We start from the raw sequence: 16790 nt of genomic DNA on the forward strand, positions 1-16790 counted from the left end.
GAAGACACAGTGGCTCTGGTGAGCTGTGCGCAGGTGCAGCCCTGGGGCGGGGTGGCCCCTTCCTCCAGCCCTCGAAGGCCTTGCCCCTGGGGCTCCCCCGGACCTGCTTCTCCCTGACTGGTTCTTTGGCGCCTGGGGCTGAAAATGGCGTCCTAACTGCCCAGCCTGCCTGCACATCTGTGCACACGGCGTTGTCCTGCTTGCTCCTAACAGCTGGTCCTGAGAGGTCCACAAGGACCTGGCCCCCCACCATGTCTGGGGGTGGAAGTACAGAGCTCTGCCCTCCACCCCCAGCCCTTGTGGGACCCAGTGTGAGGCTGGAGACCAGGAGCCTGGGCAGGACCAGGGCTCCATCCTCGGTGGCCGCAGGGGCCCCGCTCTTGCTCTGGACCCCACCTAGCCAACCATGGCCCCAAGACTCTGGGAGACTCTCCACACAGTGAGCGGTGGCTCCATCCCTGTCATCCCAAGCCAGGAACTGGAGTGTGCTCCTTGCCTTGTGTCTTTCATAGCACCTTCTCCATTGCCAAGGCCTCTTCTCCATTGCTATGCCTCAGCTCTCAGTCTGGAGCTCTGTTCCCGCCACCTTTGTCCTCTTCACTCTCCTGCCTCCGTCCCTGTGCCTAGTGCTGTGCCGAGACAGGGACCATACAGTCCTCCCCTTAGGAAGCCTCCCGGGCCAGCGGGGGCCAGCTGTGGGCTCTCGGCTGTGCTCCCCCATCCCGCCTCTGCCCCAGGCCCCATCTAGGAAGTCACCCCCTTCGCTTCTCACTGAGCTTACCTTCACCTGTGCTCCCCAAGGGCCGAGCTGATGTCTGCTCCATCCATGTGCCCGGCCCCTCCTCCAGGGTCTGGCAGAGAAGCTGCTTGGGGACGGTTCAGTGGTTGACCAGAAGGACGGCAGAACAACACTGGCCTTGAGTCTCAGGTGCTCACCTGTTGAGGGCCAGGCACTAGTCCAGAACCCTACCCTGCGATGGCGAGACAAAGACCACTGTCGTGGAGCTTCTGTTCCTGAGTGGGAAGAGCGGCAGCAAGCTCATGCGCCAGTCACAGGGAAGAAGGCCAGGTAGTGGCTGGTGGAGGCTTCCCTCCTGAGACCAGTGCAAATCACTAATTAGCTATGGTTCTGCGCACTGCGGCAGGGGGACTAATTTCCACGCAGTGAAACCCTCCGCCTTAAGCATGCCATTGGATAAGTTTGAAACGTGTACTGTGCACACCACCCTGTCAAGGTATACAAAGCACGTCGCCACCCAGACGTTTCCTTAAAGCCCCTGACCAGTTCTAGTAACAATTCCTGAGACACGAAGGTACTCTGTATTTCGTCTAAAAACCACAGCTGCAACTTCGCCACGTGGCTCTCTGATGCATCACGCCGTGATTTGGTGGATGAGAGGACGTGGCGCTGAAATGCGTGTTTTGCCCCTCTGGCCAGCCCCTCATTTTAGAGCCACTTGTTGAAAGACTTTCTGTTTCCCCACCGGGTGGCTTTGGTGGCTTTGCCTGACTGGAGGGCGGTCGGTTCGCTCCTGCACTCTGTTCCTTTGCGCTTCATCTATTCCTCCGTCTGCACGCCAACACCGTGCTGCCTTCTCTACTGAGACTGCGCAGGGCGCCTTGCTCTCAGCGCGAACCCCGCTCGCGCAGGCCCCGCCTTTCCCAGGTCCCGGTTGTCACCGGGCCGTGCAGTAAGTCACTTGACGCCTGGGGCCGTTCAAATGTATCGAAATGAAGTTACACTAAAGATTCAGTTCCTCGGGCACAATAACCACATTTACAAAGCTCAGTAGCACATTTATACTGCCACATCCATTTTCAGTCCTTTGCAATTCCATGGAAGGTTTAGGATCATTTTATCAATTTCTGTTTTAAAAGCCTGCCGGGGCTATGCCTGGGAAGAAATGAAATCTGCAGATTAAAGGGAGGGAGAACCGACATTTTAATAATACTGAGTCATCCGACACATGAATGTGGTTTCTCTCTCCAGGACTCCTTCAATTTTTCTCACCAGCTTTATTGTTTAGTTACTGGCTTTACGCATCTCGTGTGAATATATCCCTAAGAATTTTATGATTCCTGATGCTGCTGTAAATGGAATTACAATATTTTTCATTTGGCAGTCATTTGTTCCTTGGGTGTATAAAACCCAAACTAATATTTACATCCGCTTTTGCGCTGCAACTTTTGCAGTATCCATTTATTAGTTCCAGTACTTATTTCCCATATTCCTTAGGGTTTTCTGCACACACACAGCCATATCGCCTGTGAGCAGAGGGAGCTTACGCCTGTCTGCTGGTTCCCCGGTTCCCTTCCTTTTCCCTTGCCTGCCCTTCCGCACTGCGCAAGACTTCCGGTTCATGTCTGCTCAAGACTTCCGGTTCGCGTCCGCGCAGGACTTCCGGTTTGGCGTAGTGCGGAGGTCGCGCGTGGGCAGCCCAGCTTCTCCGCCGAGCTTTGGGGATGCAGATCATAGGTCGCCGCTGGGTGTGACGCCCAGCGGAGGGTTTCTCCTGCGTGGCCTTTATCAGAGTCACGAAGTTTCCGTCTGTCCCGCACTGTGAGCGTTTTCAAACCGAATCCTAGGGATGCTGAATTTTGTTGCTGCCTTTTCCGCATTGATTTAAACCCTCATATATGTTTTCTCTTTTATTCTGTGAACGTGGTGAGTGAAACGGACTGATTTTCAAACGATAAAACCAACCCTGCACTCCTGGGAGAAACACACTTGGTCCCTGAGTGTTACCCTTCCTGTCAACGTGGCAGTGGGTTTGCGGGTGTTTTGCGGTTCCTTCGGGTTTCTCGTCAGCGGGGCTCCTGGTCAGCAGTCTCCGTCTGCAGTGTCTGCGTTCCCCGCTTGTATGTGACCAGTCACAGAGTCTGGGAGCCGTGCCCTCGCCATTTTCCGAATGCGTTTGCAAGGTGGGATTTTTCCTTCCTTCGTTGTTTGAGAGCTGATTGTTGGATGAAGGCGCTGGGCCTGGAGGTTGTTCCACGGTGACAAGGTGTCTGATGAGAGTTCGGCGCGTTAGTGGGTGGACAGGACGGATCAGCCGTCCGTTTCTCCTCTGGGATGCTTGGGTGGTGTGTCCTTCAGGGAACTTGTTCGTTTGGTCAAAGTTAGGAAATTTGTCTGCAAAGATCTTCAGGACAGTCCCTTGTCCTGAAGGGACAAGGAGGGGGGGAGTCTTAGTGCCTCCCCCCTTTCATTGCTTCATGATGGGGGGTTGTGTCTTCTTAGTTTTCTGATCGTTCTAATTAGAGATTTATTGATCATATTGATCTTTGCAAAGTAGCATTTTTTACAAATTTCATCGATTTAGTCCATGTTTCTGTTTTCCGTATTGTTGATTCCTGCTATTATCTCAATTATTTCCTTTCTCCAGCTTATTTTGGGGTTAATTCGCTCTCTTTTTCAAGTTCAAGTTGAAGCATGTTTTAAAGAGGAGGGTCTGGGACAGGGCATGGCTTTGCATGTCTTTGTATCAAAGAAAGGGCCACTCTCTCTGGCCTCTGGCCCTGTCCCCACTATTCCAGGTGACCCCAAGTGAGGGTCCACGGACAAGAGCTCACCGGTGAGTGTGACCTCCACCGGGTCTGGCCCACAGTAACCCTCAGGGGTCACACTGTCCCATTCTCCTTTAAGAATTTATTAGAATGTTGGTGTTTTCTCCCAGCTTTCTGGCCACCCCTTTGTCTCCTCGCTCTGCTAAAGGTGGCCCAGCTCTGGGTCCTGTCCTTCTTCACAGGGGCCGGCTGGGATCTGAACGTCACCTCCCTTCTCTTCCTGTGAACTTGGCTCTCTGGGGAGCTCAGGGAAAATTCTCATTTTGCAGATCACGCAGCTTTTTCTCGTCGTTAGGGTGAAAGCGGTGCACCCTGCGGTGTTCTGCCTCCCAACCCTGCATCGACTTCTTCAAACCAATTAGGAGGAACAAAAATAACCTTCTGTATCGTGACTCATATTGTTTGTGATTTTAAACAGTGGCTGGAGCAGCCGATCCCTCCCGGAATGGCCTGGCTATTTATACCCACCTGCCCCTGCTCCTGGGCCTGACTCTTCATAACGTTTATTGATTTGTTCTGTTTTATAAAAGTAAAACTTCCAGGTTTTACATGAACTGCACGTTTAGTGTAGAAAATTGAGAAAATAGAGTCTCATGGAAACAATAAAATGGAGCTAGGGAAAGCGTCCCAGTGTCTGTGCCTCTTCTCATCTCAGTTTTCAATACAACAATTTAAGTGCAAAATAATGCGGCCTCGCTGAGAACTCAGCAGTGCAGACGGGGGCGGGTGAGACCTGTAAGTTAGCCTCTGTGCGCTGCTGCAGCACCCAAGGGTCCCTCTCCCACCTCGTTCTGTGCAAACGCGCACATACACCCACATAAGCGGGTGCTCCCTCTCACGGCCATGTGAGTGCAAAGTCATCCCTGGGGGGCGGCGCCCCGAACTGTGCACCTCCCCCTGGTCCCAGCCCCGATCCTCCCTCTAGTCCCAGCCTGCTCCTCGCTCAAGTTGTGGGCTCTGCTGCATTGGGTCTCTCGCGTCTTTCTCGTGGTTCCTTAGCTGAACGGCATTGGCTTGCCTTCCGTCCTCTGTCTGACCGTGACCAGGGTCTGCCCTCTTGTTCTGATGCTCCTGCCTCAACGATCCCCGAGTCCCGTGGTTCCCACTGTTCCCCGGCTGGTAGGGGTACGTGTCTGCTCACGGAGGTCACCCACCTAATTTCCTATTTAAAATATTTTGTTTATTTATTTTTAGAGAGAGGAGAAGGGAGGGAGAAAGAAAGGGAGAGAAACATCTATCAAATACCTCCCTCATGCCCCCGGGACCAGTGCCCTGGTATGGGCACTGGCTGGGAATCGAACTGGCGGCCCTTCGGTTCGCAGGCCGGTGCTCAATCCACTGAACCACACCAGCTAGGACCGATTTATTTCTCATTAAATGTAAATGGCTGGAATTTCTGGTACTAGGTAGCAGATATGATAAATGGCATTTTTGTCCCAGATCAGCTACCTCCACTATAATCATTTTGGGTACTTAGAAAATTGTGCACTTCATTGGGAATTTTCAAACCTATCAGCATCAAATTGTACATGGTTTCCTCATAGGCTTTGAAAATCCCCTGTCATGTCCCTTTTCGTCCCTATTTGATATATTATTTTTAATCTATGAATCTAGTGATTAGATTGGTCAGAGATGGACTATTGTATTTGTGTATTTTAAGAGAATCAACTTGATTTAACACTTTCCATCATTTTTTGGTTTATGATTCATTAATTTCTGGTGATATTTTTTGTCACTTCCTTCCTCAGCACCCGCACTTCTCCACGCAGCGTCTTTGAGGAAGGACCCACACCATCAATTTTATTTCCAAGGAAATTGCTGTCTCTGTAAGGGAATTTTTTTGGTAACTCCTTTGAAATATAACTCACACACTGAAAAGTGTACCTGTTTTAGAGATTCAGTGGTCTTTATTGTAGTCGAAAGGTGCACAACTGCGCCCATAATCAATTTTAGAACATTTCTATCGCCCAGATCATGCACATGCTTAGCTTTTACCTTCCGATGCCCCCCCCCCGCCCCCCGCCCAGGGAAACCGCTCACCTGTGTCCTCTTGCTGCCGACTCACCACACTGCACCCCCCACACGCAGGGGGTCAGGCTCCATGCACACAATGGCCTCTTTCACTGCCACCTGTGTGCCGGGCTGTGTGACAGTCCCCTTCACTGCTGGACAGGGTCCCGCTGTCTGGGCAGGCCACGTTTGGTCTCCGCACCCGCTGATGGACATTCGGGCTGTTTTCACTTTTTGGCTGTTACGAATAATGCGGCTAGTGACCATTTGTACGTGTTCAGGTACACACTTTTGGGTGGGCCTGTCCTCGTTTCCGTGGGGTGTGCACCTAGATGTGGAAGTGCTGAGTCACGGGGTGAGTCTGCGTGTAACCTTTTGAGAACGGCCACACAGTCTCCCCGCTAGGGAACACACTGGCTGTTCCCTAGCTTTTTGAATATGGCCATTCTATGGCCGCACCTCGTTGTGTGTCAATTCGTGTTTCCCTGGCGGCTGCTGGGGCCGGACACCTTTTCATGTGCTCATCGGCCGTTGGTGTGTCTTCTCTGGGGGAACGTGTCTTCAGAGCCTTTGCCTTATTTTAAAAAATTAAGCTATATTTTTATTATCGAGCTGTAAGAGTTCTTTATATGTTCTAAAGAACTCTAGATGCAAATAGCTTCTCAGGTGTATGGTTTGCAAACATTTCCTTCCATTCTGTGGGTTGTCTTTTTATTTTCTTAAAAGGTAGCTTTTAAAGCCCAGAGGTACCTTCCTGACAATCTTGATGAAGTCCAAATTATCTGTTTTTTTTTTTCTTTGATTGCTGGTGGAAGCTAGGAATCCGTGGGTCGGTCCACAGTCTGGAAGATTTACCCTGTGTTTTCTTTTAAGGGTTTTGTACTTCCTGCCCTTGCAGTTAGGTCACTGATGGCTTTGCGGCAGTTTGTTATGGGGTGTGAGGGAGGGGCCTGTTTGGTGTTTTGCTGGCGGGTGTCCGGGTGCCTCTGCATCGCTGGTCAGGAGGCGCCCCGCCCCGCCCGCACTGAGGTGCTCTGGCGCCCTGGAAAGAACCCTGTTTGTGAGTGATTACCGTGGGCGGGTGTTGTTCCAGGTGCCGGCGACGCTGGCTAAAGCCCCTGCTCTCCGGGAGCCCATTTCCTGAGAGGGACAGAGTTCTTCAACAATGAACAGGCAGAGGTGTCACCCCTCGGGGGGGTGGTAAGAGTTGTGAAATCCCCTGGAGCGCTGCCTGTTGGGCGCAGGCCGCGTCCTGAGGGAGGTTCTGCCTTTAGCCGAGGGGCAGGAATAACTCTGGGGATTATAGAGGGGAGCCTCCAGGCAGAGGGACAGCAAATTTGAGGAATGGGAGTGGGGGGGGGGGCAGTGCGCAGACTAGGAGTGGACAAAAGGCGCGAGTGCCCGGGACCTGCTGGGAGGCAGGCAGGGGACAGCTCCTACCACATTGCTGCCTGTCCTACCAGGCTTTCCCATCGCAGCTGCGCATGCCCGTGGATGATGTTGTTTTAACAAAAATGAGGCACACTCCTGACCATGCTTCCGTGACCCCTTTGAAAAGGTGGCACTGCGTGGGAGCACTCCACCCTGGAACGACCGCCAGGGTCCCCTGGTTTTCATGTCAACTGCTTACCCCTTGGGCCCACTTTCGCTGCTGTGAGCATGCAGGGGCCATCGATGGCCCTGCTCACCTGCCCACCCACAGTAAGTGCCTGGGACACACTCCTGGGAGTGGACCTCTGAGCCCAGGGGCATGTGGCACGCGTGTTGTGTGCATCGTCGCTGTGGTTACTGCACTCGCTGTTAGAGGGCAGGGGACTGTGCACAGAACCAGGACACGCCGGAATCGGTGTCCCCACGTCTGAACTCTCGGAGCGTCCTAGGGGGATTCTGTCTGCCCCAGGCCTGCAGAGAGAAGGAATGCAGTGGAATTCCCGGAACTTCCGAGCCAGGCCCTGGGACTGCCTCTCTGCCCCAGGCCCTGCCCCAGGGGCCCAGGCAGATGGCCTTTCTGCAGCCCAGTCTCCACCCCACAGGAAGAGGTCCCTTCTCTGGAACACCACAAAATCAAAGCGCTTGCTGTGGCTGGAGACCTTCAAGCTGGAATGAATCCCTTCGGGTGGCTTTTAAAATAGACCAGCGATGATGCACGTAATATGTTAGTGCCAGGATTAGCATAAACATGCTCACTGGCTTCAAGGCCAGGGTTCTTTCCTTGCCTTTGGGTCCATACGTCCCCAGGTGGGGACCCTGCAGGGTCAAACCCACACACATCTGAAGTGCAGTGTTTGCACTGGGCAAGGCCCTCCTTCAGATGAGCGGCCGGGCAGGCCCATCACCGGCCTGAAGTTCCCATCGGGAGTTCTCATCGGGCAGGCCCATCACCGGCCTGAAGTTCCCCTGAGCAGCAGGGCAGCCCGGGTCCCCTGGACTCCTGCGAGCGTCTCACCATGAGACCAATGGGACGTCGGCTACGCTGTCCTGTGGCCTCAGCCCACACCACCTGCCATACCCCAGCCCCTCTGTGATTCCTAGGCCAGGGGCTGGTGACAATGGGCACACAGAAGAGCCAGCCCAGGCCACGCCCTGTGGCAGCTCTCAGTGTGGGGGGACTCAGGCTCAGATCGAGCTGTGTAGCTGTGGCGTGGGGTACATGTGTGTGGCTGATCAATGCATTTGTCGTCACACATTTATTACTGATTCATGGTCCCCCTCCCTGGCCTGTGAGGCCCCGGGGTGCAGTATGGGGCTGCCCTGTTCACCCAAGCAAACCTCCTGGGTGCTGGGGAGGAGGGAGAGGAGTGGTCCGAACCCTGTCCCGGTGAATTGTCTATACTCAGTGCTGCAAGTAGTTGAGGTGGGACTGGGATTTGAACCCCTGTCCCTGACCCTGAAGCTCAGCTGAGCCTGGATCTCCCCTGCTGACACCACGTCGAGGGCTACCTCCTCCGACTTCAGTCAGTTTTCCTGCAGTGTCCATGTCTGGAAGCCTCCCTGTTTGCTGCTCCAGTGCCTGATTCCGAGAAAGGGAAGCAGCGAAGTGAGGATAACACCAGTGAGGCGCGTCGAGGGCCAACTGCGTGCCACAGCCCACCCTCGTCCAGTCCTCCCACCAACCCGGGAGGAAAGAAACGCACAGGGCAGGCCACGTGCCAGGCTCCTGAGGCCTCTTCCCACAGGAGCGCACTCCGGGCTCTTAAGATGGCCTGTGCGGACCATAATTCTTGCGGTGAATTCCGTGTTGTGGCTGGGGGCCCTGAAATCCAGAGAACTCACTAGTCCGAGGCTTCGCCAGGTCAGCCTCCATCAGGCGGAGCCGGGCCGGTTGTCCACTGAGACCGCGACTCCCTGTGCAGGGCAGAACTCGCAGTGCCCGGAGGGCCCTGGGGGACCCTCGTGCACGGGCCCATGGGGCTGCGAGGTCACCCCGCCTGCCACTCTCGAGGCCCACTTGTATCTCCCTAGGCCTGGGGGCAGCAGGTGTTGGGGGTGATCTGACAGGCTCCATCTCCGCCCCAGGAGGATTCCAGAGCTTTTCCGGAGACCTCTCTAGACAGTACCTCCACCCACAGCTTCGAGACTAGAGGAAGGGTTGTGCAGAGGGCTGGTTTCCCCTCAGGACTCCAAAAGGGATTTTCGTGGCTACCGTCATGAGAATAGGGGGTCTCCCTCCAAGAATTGCCAAAGCTTCTTGCCCCTCACCCTCTGCCTGCTCTCTCTCCTCTCGGGCAATCCCTCCCCCCTCCCATCTCTCAGTTCCTTACCCCTCCTCCATCCATCCCTCCTCCCTGCCTCTTCCCTTCCTGCTTGCCCTTCGCTTCCCAACACTAGGTGATGACTCTTCTTGGCATTTCTTCCACAGGGCTTGCTGAGGCCACCTTCCCTTTGTGGCCCTGGCCCCTGGCTCTGTAGCCTGACACTGGAGCCCAAGAGCCAGCGAGCTGGGGCAGTACTTGGTATGTGGCTCCACTGTCATCCCAGAGCCTGTCACCTGCCTCCAGACCTTGCTCCCACTCCAGTTTCTGAGAGGCATCAGGGCGGGCGTGCCCGGCACATCCATCTTGCAGGGTCCAGACCCTGCTCCCAGCAGCAGTGGGCACATTAAAGAGGTGCAAAAGTGGATGTTCGAGGGCGCACCTGTCTTGCATGTGTTCTTGGGGTGGAGGAAGGGACAACGCACCTGGAATGAGATGCAGGCTCCTAAGCATAGTGGTCTGTGAGTTCCCTGTGCTGGTGGGGGTCCGCACAGGGGCTGAGAGGGCCAGGAGGGCGGGTCCTCTTTGCAGAGAGAGGAACTCCCCACAGAGGGTGCAGGGCCCGCTTCCCCTGGGATGTGAGCCTGGAGCAGGGAGCAGGGCCAGCCCCTGGGCCCCAGGCAGAGAGACCACTCGGGCGGAGGAGGGAGGTGTCAGGGTGCAGGAAGCCGGGTAACATGTAACTCGTGAGTAGGGCGGAGCAGGCAAGAGTATCTAGAGGGAAAGGGGTAACTTCTGAGGGCCGAGCCCAGGCTGCTGCAGCCTCATCCCCGGGAGCCCAGCCCACCCCTGCTGTACAAAGGCACGTTTGTTCTGTCTGCGCCGAGAGGGGAAGGGCCTCCTCCCCCGGAGACTCCGCAGATGCAGGGCCCCGCCTGGGCTCGCATCTCTCCCCAGTTCATCTCCATTTCTCTGAGTCAGCTCGGGGATGGCTTTCCCCTGAACCCTAGTCCCTGAGCACGCTGCTGTTTACCACGTGCTTCCCCGTCGTCCTCAGAGCGGCCTCTGAGTGCGGCGTGGGCCGCCCCTGGCCGGCTCCCAGCTCGGGGCATCCACTCGGCATGTCAGCAGCGGCGCGGGCGTGTGGCTCGTCCCCAGGAGCTGGCAGGAAGAGGGGCCGGTGGCTCCTGCGGATCAAGTGAGATCTGCAGCTAAACCATCCAGTTCCTCAAAGAAGCTGGCAAGCCGTGTCGGGGAGATCCCAGCAAGCCCTGGAAGCCAAGCTGGAGAGAAAACGCAGAGATGCGAAAGTCATTAGGAACAGCCTCCTCCTTGTGCCGTGGGAGTAGGGGAGAGGGCCAGAGGGCTCGAGGCCAGGGGAGGGGCTGGGGAGGGCGAAGCGGGCCCAGGCAGGAGGCTTTCTGGCTGGAGTCGGGTCCCTGTGCCATCATTTGCCAGGAATGGGGCGCCCGGGCCAGCAGGCCCTCGTCCCCCTTGGGGCTGCGTTCCGTTTTGATTCCCCTTCTCTGTAATTCAAGAGCAAATAGGGCTGCCGCCAGCAGCTCCGTGTGCCCAGCCCCAATGCTGTGCACAAACTGTCTCTCCCATCCGTGTGTGAGCTGTCTGGGCTGAGGAAGTGCTGGACCTCGGACACCAGAGACCAGAACTGACAGCAAATCAGAGCACCCCGGGGGGGACCCCCAGGACCCCCAGGACAGGAGGCTGGAGGGTGCCAGACCCCGGGGCCCGTGGGGCATGGACATAGCGGGCATGGGTAGTAGGGAATGGGAGGCCCCCCATCCACTCACGTTGCAGGTCTGCCCACTGTCCACACAGGGGTCCCCAAATTAAGGAACACCCTCCTTCATAGTCCCCCCAGAGCCCCCCTCCTCCCACGTTCCTCCCTCATTCAGCCACCTCTCTGGAATGTTGCCTGCACTCCCCATCTACAGGCCTGGCCCCTGGGGCAGCCTTTGCTCCCGTCACTCAGGGTGGGGCTCGTCCCCAGGCCCGCAAGAGGAGCTGGGCTTTCCTGGGGGGGTGGGGCTGAGTGGCACCAACCAGCTCTGAGCCTCGTTTTTAAAGATAACTCTGTTCTCAGCTAATTTGGAAAAGATGTGTGTGCCCCTGCCCGCAAACGAACTTGGGTTCCATCAGCTTTGGTTGAAATGTGTTTACAGAGCCCCATTTTGGTGGCATTTTAGTAGATGTCCTGGGACTTTGTTCAGTGACTATGTCTGAACACCTACTGCATGCAAGGCTCTGGCGCACAGTGAGGAAGGTTGGCCTGACTCAGAGTGCCTGACACTAGTCCCCCAAGGCTGTCATCATCCCCACGGCAAAGTCCATGTCCTGTGGGCCAACATTCCACCTAGAGACGGTGAACATACATGCTGTCCTCCGTGGTCCCCCAGGCAAGGTTTGGGGACAAAGCTGACCCCAGGCGAGGCATGGCTTGCAGAACCTTTGGGAAGGCCTGGCCAGGGCCCTGGGGGCTCTCTTCTTGCTCTGACCCACGAGACAGGACAGACTATGGTCCCTTGTCCCCTGGGAGAGGCCAGACAAGAAAACAGTGAAGCCTTGGTGAGCGGCTGGGGGTGGGCAGTTCACATCCACGTGATTTTCTCCTCTGACCGTGGGCCTTCGACAGCCGGAGTGCTGACCCTGGGGGCATCTGAGGAGGCGATGCTTTTGTTGAGAGTTTTAAGGAGGATGGCATGAGTGAGCTGTAGGGAAGGGCATTCCAGCAGGTGGAAAGGCAGGGTGAAGGCTGGACACAGGAGTCAGCTTGGGGCCTGCAGGGCAGACGGGAGCCCAGAGGCTGGAGGCCGGGCCGCCGTGGTCAGACTTCACTCTGTCCTGGGCAGCCGCTGGGAGGTTTAAGCAGGGGGAACGACCGGATGGGAACTCTGCAAGGAAACCCTGTCCTGGGGAGCACGGGGCTTGGGCAGCTCCTGGTGGGAGCTTCTCCCTCACACGAGGCCTGAGGCCTGGGTCTTCAGCACCCGAGGGCCCCACCCGGCATCTCTCCCCCAGGCAGATCCTATCACCCCCTCCCAGGGCCCAGACGCAGCTGTGGACAGGCCAACAACACCACCCCGAATATTACCGACAGTGTCATTGTCACTGACTCCTGGTGCTGACATCTAGCAGGGCCCACTTCCATGCGGGGTGGGGACACTGGGAACGGGGTGCTGTCCACAGGCTGAGGGTCAACCCCACACGTTTGCGAGTTCAAGGCCAGCCAACCTTCCTCAGGGATGCCCTCCCTGCAGCCCCCCATGCACACCCCCATGCAGCCCTTCCTGCACCCCACCCCTCTTCAGTTTGGGTCCCAGGCCCCCAGCCCCCAGAGAGAGGTTCTGAATTCCTCCTCCTCGTGAAGTGCGACTCAGGAAGGCCGGCCCCCAACACTGGCCAGAGAGATTGCTTGTCAGCAAGAGCACAGTAAATTGCCACCTACTCCCCACGCTGTGGCTTGTCACTTCCAGTTTAATCAGACCCCAGGTAACACGGCTGCCCTCCCACCACGCATGTGTGACAGCCTCCCCTCCTTCCCCATCCGTCTCCTCGGCCGCACCTCCGGACACCAGTCCCGGCTCCATCAGGCTGCTGTCCTCTCGCAGGATATGTGTCCCCGCAGGGACCTTCTCTCCCTCCCCCGCAGCACCTGCCAACAGGCTCAGCTCCCAGGCTGCACAGAGAGGCCTCCTCACCCCTTCGCATCCTTCTGAGTTACCAAGCTCGGACAGGTGACCCCCAGAGGTCTGTCCCTGCACAGGCATGCCCCGTGCCACCTTCCGCAGCTCAGACTGAACTCTCTCCCACCCACCCCCTCGTCCTCCCTCACTCCCGGCCAGAATCTACTGAGCTCTCCTGGGCCACCCAGAGGCCTGGCCAAGGAGTGGAAACTTCTGGAGGTAAAGCCTGGGCCACTGAGCCCAGGGTCCACAACTGCGGACTTGAGGACTAGCTTTCAAAATTGATGGAAGGAGTGACAACACCTCAGGTGTAGGTGGGTGGGTGGTCTCCTCCCCTCCTGCAGCTCCTCCCCTCCTGCAGCTCCTCCCCTCTTGGAGCGCCTCCCCTCCNTTGTCCTCCCTCACTCCCGGCCAGAATCTACTGAGCTCTCCTGGGCCACCCAGAGGCCTGGCCAAGGAGTGGAAACTTCTGGAGGTAAAGCCTGGGCCACTGAGCCCAGGGTCCACAACTGCGGACTTGAGGACTAGCTTTCAAAATTGATGGAAGGAGCGACAACACCTCAGGTGTAGGTGGGTGGGTGGTCTCCTCCCCTCCTGCAGCTCCTCCCCTCCTGCAGCTTCTCCCCTCTTGGAGCTCCTCCCCTCCTGCAGCTCCTCCCCTCTTGGAGCGCCTCCCCTCCTGCAGTGTGCCCTACCCCTGCTCCTATAAGCCCCAGCTGCCTCGGTGTAGGAATGTGGGGGCCAGAGGCAAGAATGAGAGGGTAAGGCCTGCACCCCAGACCAGCCGCAGCCTGCTTCTCCCTGCCTCAGTGTTCTCATGTGTCCAATGGGGCTGGGAGGGTCTCCCCTTGGAGTGCAGAGGTGGTGGGGCTTAAGTGAGGGATGTGAGCGAAGCCTTTGGCTAACTTTCCACTGGAGAACCCAGGACGCCACTCGCCACAGGCATTATGTGGGCGTCCACTCTGTGTGGAGCTCCAGGCGGGATGCCCGCGGCCCCGAGACCATGCAGGACATACAATGGCTGTGGAAGCTGCCCGGTCAGAGCCTCCCTACACGAAGCCTGTGGCGCAGTGTCCGCTCCTGTCCCCAGTGCACAGGGCAGCAAAGGGCCTGCCTCCATGGCCACTGCACGTGCCTCTGTCGCATCGGCGGGTCCTCTCGTGCTCGCCGGAGTCTGTGGGGTCGTGTGATGGCCGAGCAGCATCTTTCTTTCAGGAAGAAAGTGGGATGAAACGTTATCCAGCATTAGAAAAAATAAAAATAAAGGCAGCTCCGACAGCTGCTGCAGCACGCCGAGCGCCGGGACGCCATGCGGAGCGAAGGGAGCTGGCCACACAGAGACGAGTACTGTGGGGTCCCACTTGTAGGAGGCCCCCAGAGGAGCCAGCGTCACAGAATCAGAAAGCAGCACGGTGGGTGCCGGGGCCGGGCGTGGCATGGGGAGGTAGGTTCGAGGACCCAGTCTCAGTTGGGGAAGGTGAGAACGTCCCGGACATGCTGGCGGGGTGGACTGAGAACGCCCTCGGTGCTGCTGGCTTGGCGGCGGGGAAGGGAAAGGGGGATGATGCAGAGACGGAGGAGTCCGGCCTGGCGTGTGTCATCGGGCAGCGTGTGTCGCTCTACGGGACACGCACGGGGGATGGGGGCCCAGACAGGGGAAGGACCAGACTAACCTGGTGGCTCCGTGAAGCAAGGTCAGGGCAGAGCAGGGGGCTAGGGGTGGGGCGAGGCTGGCTTTGGGGAGTGGAGACGTGTGTGTCCCTCCCCTGTGGGCACTCCCTCGCACGCCCTGAGCTGGCTGCCTTCTGACATCCTGAGTTCCACCCACTGCGGTTCGTCCCCACGGAAGTCTCCTTTGCGCGCATCTCTCCCCAGCAGGATGAAGGGGTCCCACCTGTCTGCTCGTGGGCTGTGGAGGGCTGGCCGCCCCTCCCTGGGTGCCCTCCCCTCTCTGTGATGAGGACGGTTGTGGCAGAGTCACACTCACCCTGTGGCCCTGGGGAGTGTGCTGGACGCGGGGCTCCCACGGGGGATGCCTCTCACTATCGACCACCTGGGTCCTGCTGGCCCCCAGGGGCCTGGAGGGGCAGGGCCCGCCCCCCCGCTGGTGCTCTGATGATGAGAAGGAGGGCAGCGTTGCTCCGATGTTCAGGCCCTGCTCACTAGTGAGGTTGAACAGGTTTTCTTTATTTTTTCTGATACAATATTTTACCCAGTTTTCTGTTGTTTGTGTTTTTCTTATTGCTACCAGAACACGCTCTGCAAACGCAGGCCATTAAGCTTTTGTTATATTTGTCCCAGATGCTTCTCTTCCTTGGCATCTGCCGCTTCGCGTCGTTTCCTTCCTTTTGCCACAGAGCCGTTTCCTGCTTTCATGAAGATGAACCATCCGCCTCTGTAGTGGAAACGCTGGCACGCCTCCCGCATGCTCCTCAGGGCTGGCCGCCTGTGCCCCACCGTGTCACCCCTGTCACCCCACTGACGGCCCCCTCCCCCCGGGCCGCAGCCTCTCTCCAGGTTTGCCCCTCTCCCGGCGGGCGGCCCAGTGACTGATGGGCTGATGCGGAGGGAAAGGGCCCAGCCCTCCGACCTCAGGTGTCCCCAGCCCTGGGGCGCCCTGCAGGACTGGCAGGGCCGGCCTCTCCGTCTGGCCGATCCTCCCGCACTTCCCGGCAGAGACGTGGGGTCTCGAGGTTTCTGGGGAGACCCTACCCTGGGTAGGGGTGACAAAGTGCCACAGGGGTCGTGGCTTGAAACAGCAGAAATTATTCTCCCACGGCTCCAGAATCCAGGTTCGCCCTCTGAGCGCTCTGGGGGCGGGGCGGGGGCTCCTCCCTGCCTCTCCAGCTCCTGTCCGCTGCCCACGGACCTTGGCTTGTGGCCGTGTCACTGCAGCCTCTGCGGCCACGGGACCTTCTCTTCCTGTCTGTGTCTTCTCTCTCTTACAAGGACATTTGTCATTAGAATTAGGGCCCAAATAATCCAGGATGACCTCATCTTCAGATCTTTAACTTGATTACATCCGAAAAGACCCCTCCTCCAAATCAGGCCAACTTCATAGGTTCCAGGTGCGAGGATGCAGGCAGCTCTCCTGAGGGTCCCCACTCAGCCCACTTCTCGCACCTATGAGAGCCCTCCGGAGCCCAGTTTCCAGGAACGCTAACCCAAGACGCCGCTCCTCCCTGGAACCTTCTGAACTAAGGGACTCGGGAGAGGAGGGTCCAGGCCTCAGGCCCTTCCCTGTCTGGCTGTGTGAATCTGAGTGAGCCCCTGCTCTCCTGGGGCTCCCAGGTCCCTGACTTCTGACCGGGGAGCTATGGTGGAGGTTCTGCAGCGTTTTCCCAATCGGTATGATTTGAGGGTGCTCACTCACCCCAGGATCACTGGGCATGCCAGGTCTGGAGCCTCTGCCAGGAGCGAAACCCTTGTCCCCAGGGTGGGGGTACTGGGGAGGGGAGATGCTGAAGCCAGGCTCCTCCCAGACCCCCGCTGGTGCCTCAGAGTAGCGCTGATGTAATTCATAATCATCCCTGTCTCCCACAGTGAAAGCCACCGAGCGAGAAAAAAGGGGTTTCTTCTTTAAGTTGCTTTTCTGCGTTCTTTGACAGAGGCTGTGGGGCCTGTGTGTAATTAATTCACACCCTGGCACACGGTGGCAGCTCAGCCACTCGAGCTGGGAGAGAAAGCTCTAGAGAAAAGCCCAGAGGGGCAGCTACAGCTGAAAATGAGATCGCCCAGACACCTGGACCTGCCGCCGCTCGGGACCAGGAGAGATGCACACGTGCCCGCTGCTTGTGGGAAACACGGCCCTGCTGGCCGC

Source organism: Sturnira hondurensis, unplaced genomic scaffold (genome assembly GCF_014824575.4).
Source record: "Sturnira hondurensis isolate 20B ecotype Veracruz unplaced genomic scaffold, ASM1482457v3 Scaffold0000780, whole genome shotgun sequence".
Lineage (NCBI taxonomy): Eukaryota > Metazoa > Chordata > Mammalia > Chiroptera > Phyllostomidae > Sturnira > Sturnira hondurensis.